The sequence below is a fragment of the Miniopterus schreibersii genome (genome assembly GCF_964146895.1).
Source record: "Miniopterus schreibersii genome assembly, chromosome: 2".
NCBI classification, from domain to species: domain Eukaryota; kingdom Metazoa; phylum Chordata; class Mammalia; order Chiroptera; family Miniopteridae; genus Miniopterus; species Miniopterus schreibersii.
Genome location: NC_138102.1, coordinates 158,653,120 through 158,660,708, shown reverse-complemented (window position 1 = coordinate 158,660,708; position 7,589 = coordinate 158,653,120). Strand labels below are relative to the sequence as shown.

The window sequence follows — 7,589 nt, the reverse complement described above, 5'->3', positions numbered from 1 at the left end:
CTACAATCTTTTCACTCATCCATCTTGTGTACCGCTGACCTATTTATCTTTCTAAGAAACTCTTTTACTCATACCATCCCGCACTTTAATAAGGACTCCCAGTTATCCACATGTATGTATCTAAAATCCACAGCTGAGCAGGCAGGATGCACCAGTGTCACCAATCCTTATGCTCAGTTGTATATCCCATCCAAGCAACTGCCTCCAACCACGTCATTCTACTCGTGTCCCTACTCGTCCCACCTCTCTTTTGCTTGCTCCACTTACGTGAGCCCTTTCATTTGAAATCCTGTCTCCCTTCCTCTGCCTGTACTACAGATCTCGCCCACCTTCGAAACCCATCCTTGAAGGTTTCTTCTGTATGTTCCTTTTCCCCCCACAACATTCCAGGCCATGGTGGTCTTTCCCTTGTGATTTCATGCCAATATCTCTAAACCTCTTTTTGCAGTGATCTAGAACTACAGCAGCAAGGTTTGAAGTTCCACCTTGTTGTGTCTGATTGCTTCTCCCAGGTGCTATTTAACTTTTTCCCTCCCCCCCCTTTTCCTTTTACCCCTAACCTTGCTCAGATTCAGGTTCAGGCTTTCTTGCAAGACTATTTCACATGTTGTGTTATGTACTTTATTAAGTCTGGTTGTTTAGCTGTGTTGATGTTAAGACTAGCAAGTTCAGACAGTGGTTGTCTGATCCTTCGGTTATAATCCACTTTCCTCTTGGTGATTTTGACATCCATTGATGATCACTGTTTAAATCAATTATTACTTTAGAAGTTGCAAAGTGGTGCATTTATAATGCTACCATTTTCCCTGTACTTTCAGCTGAAGTCTTCCGTAAAACTAACTTACTCTCATCATCTAAGGCTCTTTCGTTAGCCTGAAATAGTGTGCAGGACAAGATGAATAAATACTTAGCTCTTTCTCTCTTCAATAACATTTATCAAAAATTTTAAGAAACACAGCCTTCTACTCAGCAATTATGCTTCTAGAAATTTTCCTACACATATACTTACAAAAATGTGGGAAGAAATATGTACAAATATCTCTACTGTAGCACTCTTGTAACAGAAAAAAATAAAATTCTGAAACTGTTTAGTGCAGTAAAACACAGAAAGGAGAGAACAGTGCTCAGGACTGAGCTATAAATACCAAAATGTTTCTCAATATGAGACTGCTTAAATAAACTATGATGTATTGTGCAAGAAAATATCATATAGCCATTCAAAAAAGTGTGCTTCTCTTAGAAAACTAAGAAAAGGAACTTCCTTAACTTAATAGAAGCTACCTACTGCAAGACTACAGCAATCATCTGATTTCATAAAGAAACTTTAGATACATTCTGTTTAAAATTATGACTAAGACACCATCTATTATCCCATCTATTCTTTAAAATACTATTAGATGCCCCTGCCAACATAATCAGACAAGAAAAAGAAATAATAGGCATAAGGATTGGAAGGAAAGAAGCAAAATAACCAACATTTGGTAAAAAGAATCTTATTAGAATAAAGAATTTCAGTAAGTTTGCTCAATTCAAGAACAACATAAAAAAATCAACAACATCCCTCTACAGCAGAAACAACTAGAAAATGTATTAGAAAATATGACACTGTAAACAGTAGCAATAAAACTATAAAATGTCTAGGAATTAATCTAACAAAGAATATGTAGAATTTCATGAAGAACAATTTTAAACTCTATTAAGGATTTAAAAGAGGAACTTAATAAATGGAGAGATAACCATGTTTGTGGCTGAAAAACATAAGACTGTAAAGATATTTTTTTCCACACACACAAAGAAAAATAACCTAGAAATTCTTTGTGGTCCCAATCAAAATCCAGGTGGACTTAGAGAAAATACGACAGATTCTCAAATATAGATGAAGAAATAAATGTCTAAGGATATCTGACACAGTTTTGAAAAAAAGAAGAGTAAAGAGAGTATAACTGACATATTTGCCCACACAACAACCATTTCCCCACTCTTCCGCAGTAGAGCTCCAGTTATGCTCCCTGCCTTCTATGTGACTGAAGGAATGCCCCGTGCCCATATCACTCCTAGGGTACCTCTTAATTGGTCTTAGGCAATCATTGTGGCTCCACTGTCTTTGCCAGTAATTGGGTTAGACATGCGCATTTGGTATGATCTAACCAATGACGTGCAAGGGGAAACCTTCCAGAGACCTTGTGGGGAAGGTCTCTTCACTCGCAAAGACACAAGACGAGACAGTCCTTCTAATACTGTGCTTTGGCATATCAGAATATGATCCCTCCTGCTACTGCACTCATTTTGTAACCAGAAGGAAAAAGCAAATAATAGCTGAGTAGAACCTGGGAGCTCCCTTATCTCGGGACTTTTTGTTCACAACATAATAAATGTCCTTCACTGTACAAAAAATGGGATGAGGTGACAGGTATTGATTCGAAAAGATGTTGAAACATATTTCAATCAGGAAAAAAAATCCAAAATAGTGTGCATAGTTGGATTGCCTTTGTGTAAAACGAAGATAAATATATATCTATATATGTATTATTTACACTGTAATATGCATAGAAAACTTATTTAAGGAAACAAAAGAACTTATTAACAATGCCTATTTTCTGGCATATCTGACTTTTGCTTTATAATACTTTTCTATCGTTTGAATGTTTTTAATCATGAGCAAGTATTACTTCTGAGGGGGAAAAAAACAAAAAAGATGGAAAGTAGAAAGTGGTGATTTACAAGGTCAAGGAAGAGATAAAAGGGAGAACCAGAGTACAGTGGTCCCTCGGTTTTTGAATGTATCTTGTTCCAGGAGACCGTTTGAGCTCTGAAACGTTGGAAACCCGAGGGATCAACAGCTGACAGCTGGGCCTCAGGATCCAGGCCTCAGGACCTTGCCCTCAGCGGAAGCCGTGTGGCATGATCGACTTCCGGGGCGTGTTCGAAAACCGAAGCGTTTCCTTCTGGGTTTACGGCGTTCGTAACCAAAATGCTCGTCAACAGAGACATTGGAAAACCGAGGTGCCACTGCATTGAGTAAAAGAAAGAGCCGTGAATATGGAAGAAGAAAGCAAAGGCTCTGGCAAACAACGAAGCCTGAAGTCAACATCTGGGTGATGACATAGGTTGGGGCTAAGCTCAGACTGCTGCTAGCTGGAGCTTTAGTTTCAGTCATTGTCAAGTTCGAGCTGCTGTCCTGTGTTCTGGGACAACAAATGAGGAGGGAGACAAATTCCAGGTGGTGAGGGCTTTTCATATATTTGCTTTCAGCTGGCAGAGGAAGCCTTTGTGTTCAAAAATCTTGGCTCCCCTCATAGAATGCCCATCTGCATTTTCTGCCATGCGATGGATTTTGTGCTACGAGAGACAAGTATCACAAGTCATTAATTATACCAGATGGTGGTGGAAGACTTAATAGACAACATAAATCTGCTGGGGAAACAAATATCAACAAATCACTTCAGGAAACAGCATCCATCCATATATCACATAGTCACTAGTTTAGCCACAGTAGATATCAGTCATTGAAGTTGGTACAATAGCTATAAATTAAGTTGTCCAGAAATCCAGATAGGAAATTCATATTTTTATAAAATGTAAAATCCCAGAATGACCAATTCTAGGAGGAAAAAAATAGATTTTTTTCCTCTACATTTGAACAGAACCATAATTCACTGTGCTGCAGTCATAGTAAAATTGACTATAGTGGCAGTTAAGGAAACCTGAGACAGGGTTACTCTTTTGAGTAGAAAATGGTACTGCACTAAGGCACCAGTAATGAGGTCAAAAGTTGTAGGTTTAATCCTTGGTAGCCAATTTTTGTTTTGTTTTGTTTTGTTTTCAGGCTACATTGCACAATTTGCCCTCAAATAGGACAATGAATCTATCTCTATTGCCAGAAAGCTACTCAAATGGCTTATTCTGCAGGTGGCAGGTCAGGAAAGAGAGCCAATCATTGTGAACACAGAAGATACTTGTAACCCTATCAGTGGGAGGAAATGTTAAATATTATTTCAAGAAATTTTACCTATTGTTTCACTTTTGATATGAGATAAAGAAATTTTATACCATGTAGGACCTAGTAACAGCTTACCTCACACTATTTTCCATAGAAAACTGCCTTGGCCTGCCCTCCTCGAGTCCCGTGACCGTGAACCTGACTCCTCTAGGGTCCTGGAAGGGGCCTGACCCCCTGCCATTCAGGAGTCTCTCCCTGCCCCCGGTGGCCGCTCCTTTGCCCAGGGACCTCCTGCGATTGGCCAATGGCCTCCGAGGGCGCCCACCGGAGCTCTCCCAGGCTGTGGGCTGCAGCCCTCACCAGGGACCCTCCAGCCGGCCCAGTGGGTGAAAAGTGGCTCTAAACTCAGCATGTGTACACTGAAGCAAATGAAAGGACTTCATATGAAGCACAAAAGCAGCAGTGACACACATTTCTGGAAAAGCAATTTCCATGTTGTTATGTACACCTCCCAAAAAGTTCAGATCTGTAGGGGAACTGTGTTAAGTGAACTACAGGGTAGAGGTATTTTAATAGCTATTATAGATGTGTATTTACTATATTAAAAATGAGTAAAAGTGCCCAGCTGGGTGTGGCTCAGCAGTTGAGCGTCGACCTAGGATCCAGGCGATCAGGGTTCGATTCCCTGTCAGGGCACATGCCTGGGTTGCGGGCTCGATCAATGACTCTCTCATCATTGATGTTTCTATCTCTCCCTCTTCTTTCCTCTCTCTGAAATCAATAAAGATATATCTTTTTAAAAAATAATAAATTAAAATAAAAATAAGTAAAAGAAAAACCAGTGACACACCAATAGGAAGAGTGAGTGGGGCAGCATTGCAGCTGAGGTGGTGGAAATTAGATGAATTCAGTATGAAATGGAGTACACCAAAGGTATTAGTCAGCCAATGAGGTCTGTTAATACAAAAGTTAGCACCACCTAATGCTGGCCTGGAACAAGAATTCCAAGGAGTTCCAAATGCTACTGTGATCATGCAGGTTCCAGAGAGGACTGTCGTAGCACAAAATAATGAAGACATTCCATTTGCAAGACCAGCAGGTTGTGACCTCTGGCACTGAAAACACCACCTCCTATACTTGCCCTAAGTGAAAGACCACTAGATATTCTGGATTTAGAAAGACCACCTCCAACCCCTCAAAATGAAGAAATCCATGCAGTTGGCAGGCTAAAAAGAGAGCGCTCTAGGAGTGAAAATGCTGCCTGCCAAAATGGACAGCTGGTCAGAACTGACTCCATGTGGCACAGGTCAGATTTTACCCCAAGAAGTAAGATTTCAAGGTTCCAGGCACTGATTTCTGCACCAGGGTACACTGTAAAGAGACTAAGTGAAATACATCGTCAAAGACCTGTGCTATGTGATGGGCCTGTGGCCGCCACTTTCAATCCCCACCATGAGAACGTCAGGTATGGCATTTCAAATATAGATACAATTGAAGAGACTTCAGATGACATGACTGCTGTAGATGCAGCTTCATTAAGACGACAGATAATCAAACTAAATCGACGTCTACAGCTTCTAGAAGAGGAAAACAAGGAGCGTGCTAAAAGAAACATGGTCATGTATTCAGTTACTGTAGCCTTCTGGCTGCTTAATAGCTGGCTCTGGTTTCGCCGCTAGAGGTGACCTCAGCTCCAACTGAGCTACCCAGCCAGGGCTAACAAAAAAAAAAAAGAAAGAAAAAGAAAGAAAAGAAAACTGTCTTCTTTTGAATTTTTCTAGTTCAGCATTAAACATTAAAAGAACTCACCATAGTAGCTCATAGAGAAGAAACATGTTCTAATGATCTTGCTGGCTTGCCCTGGAGATTACAAAGCACCATACTGCTGGTTCTTTTCCGTAACACTTGTCATTACAATATTTTCAGTGCTTGATTTTCTCATTGTGAGTAAAAGAAATAACTTAAAGCTAATTATGATAATAATGCAGTCTGCACTGTACAATCACATTTCAGTCAACAAAGGACCGCAGATACCACAGTGGTCCCATGAGATGATAACGGAGCTAAAAAATCCCCATCTCCTAGTGATGGCTATGCCGTAAAGTCGTGGCATAAGGCATTACTATGTGGGGCGGGGCTCAGCCCATGGACAGTAATGCTATCTATCAGGTAGACATCCTGGAGGCGCTCGGCTGGGCCAGTTTAGCTTCCCACAGACGTCTGCCTTTTCTAAAGCAATGTTACAACTGGACTGACCCTTGTGGTTCTCATTAGGATTACAGACACCCTTCAGCTATAGCATCAGGAAACTGATGAAAAAACAAATGTATTACTTCATAGGCCCCTAGTGAACAGATGAGGGAAGGACCAACATGGACTGTATAGGGGGTTCTAGAGGCCAAGCCTGGAAGTAGCCATCGATTCCTCCATCCACATTCCAGTAGCTAGAATATAGTCATGTGGCCCCACCTTACTACTGGTGAGGCGGAGATGTAATTTAAATGTAATTTAACTGTGTGCCCAGGAGACAAAGAAAACAGGGCTTGGAGAGGGTACAGTGATGTCCGTCCTGCAGGTATGATACGTAAAATATGAAATCATTTTTGGAACTAGAATTTACTCAATGGGGGTTAGTGCTGGACCAAGTAACATTAGCAAATACTTCTAGAGTTTTTTGAGGGTTTTTTTTTGTGGAGGAATAAGCATTTCTACAAGACTGTCAGACAGGGAAAGTCCTAAAAAAGAAGATGGAGCAGTATCTATTTTTCTTGAAAATAAAGAAGGCCTTCTAATCTCGATCTGAGGCCCTTCTCCTATAAAGGCTTGAAGAAAAATGGAAACTAAACCCGCCAATTCAAGGTAACTTAGGCTCTCTTCTCTTTTAAAAGTCTGCTTAGGTTTAACTTTGTTTCGTTCTGATAACTGCTCAGTCACTCAGGTTGGCTCCCCTGTCAGAAGGTGTCTGGGTGTGGAGGTGAGGAGGTAAGGATCCTGGGTGCTGGGGCTGGGCCCTGGGCGGGGGTCCTGCACTGTGCTCCTGGCCCTCCCTTGCCTCTGGGAGGCCATTTCTCATCCTGCCTGAACACTGGGCACTTTTCTGGTACCTGCTGCTGAAAACCACAGTCGGGGAAACTGGTAGTCTTTTCTCTTTCCTGATCAGCTCCTTGGGCGGACCCCTCCGTGGTGACTGAACTTGGTCTTGGTTGGATAGAAGAGGAGCTGACGCTTCCTCTTTTCTGTTGAGAGCTCCCCTCTCAACCATTCTAACCTGTCACCTAGGATGCACCTTGTTGGGTGGTCTCCTTCTCTGAGAGGACTTGAAATCCCAGCCTGTGCCCAGAGAAACAAGGAGAAAGCCCCTCTTCTCATATGTACCAGAACCCTTTCTTGTTTTTAATGCCCCTCACCCCAGGGCTCGACCTGAAGCGGGAGGAAGAAGTCATAGACCTAAGCGTCCTTTCTTTCCTGTCCTGCCCTTGCCCCTGGAGAGCTCTCCTTCCCTGCACAAACAGCAGCCTTCCTCACCACAGCCTGTATCTTCCCTCTTCCTGTGACCCCAGTATAATATGAATTTCAGACCTGCAATCTCAAGGAGTTTGAAAATGTAGAAATCCCCTGTCTCTCAACACACCTTGCCTCTCCAGAGCCT

General features: G+C 41.8%; 1 pseudogene across 1 annotated transcript; it reads left to right on the top strand.

Moving 5' to 3' along the window:
* Positions 1-4,972: 4,972 nt before the first annotated feature.
* LOC308552301 (mitochondrial fission factor pseudogene) lies at positions 4,973-5,619 on the top strand (annotated as a pseudogene). The gene has a single exon. The product of its transcript is annotated as a mitochondrial fission factor pseudogene (transcript).
* The last annotated feature ends 1,970 nt before the right edge of the window (positions 5,620-7,589 follow it).